Below are 487 nucleotides of genomic sequence, written 5' to 3'. Positions count from 1 at the left end.
CCTCCCCCATTTCCGTGGACAGAGGACAGTGTGGCCGCAGGCCCAGGTAAGGGTAAAAGAGGGAGAGAAGCTGGGGCCTGCAGACGCAGCTTCCATCGCACTGACTCACATCCCATTTCTGTCTTTTTCTTTCTTCCCCCAGAAGAAGCAGCAGAGAAGACGACAGACAAATAGGAGTTAACTGATAACCAGGGCAGAAAACTATGCCAGGTAACCCGGAGGCAAAGGTAAAAGAGTTTGGGTAAAGGCTAGGCATATGTGAGTCGTGGAAGGCTTGGAGTGCCAGGACCCTGTGGGCCCCCCAGCTTACGAGCAAGGCACATGTCTCCTGCTCTGCTTTCTCTAATTCTTAGGCTACTTGATGGGGTTTTGGCAGAGGTGTTATCTAGGGATTACAGGGTGGGCTGCAGGCTTCTAGAGGAGCCTGAACGCATTGGTACCCCTTCACGTCAGGGCTGAAAAGGGAGAAATTGCAGCCACTCGGCGG

The sequence above is a fragment of the Alligator sinensis genome, unplaced genomic scaffold (assembly GCF_000455745.1).
Source record: "Alligator sinensis unplaced genomic scaffold, ASM45574v1 scaffold1450_1, whole genome shotgun sequence".
Lineage (NCBI taxonomy): Eukaryota > Metazoa > Chordata > Crocodylia > Alligatoridae > Alligator > Alligator sinensis.
The sequence above is the reverse complement of the archived record's forward strand: the minus strand, read 5'-3'. Positions refer to the sequence as shown.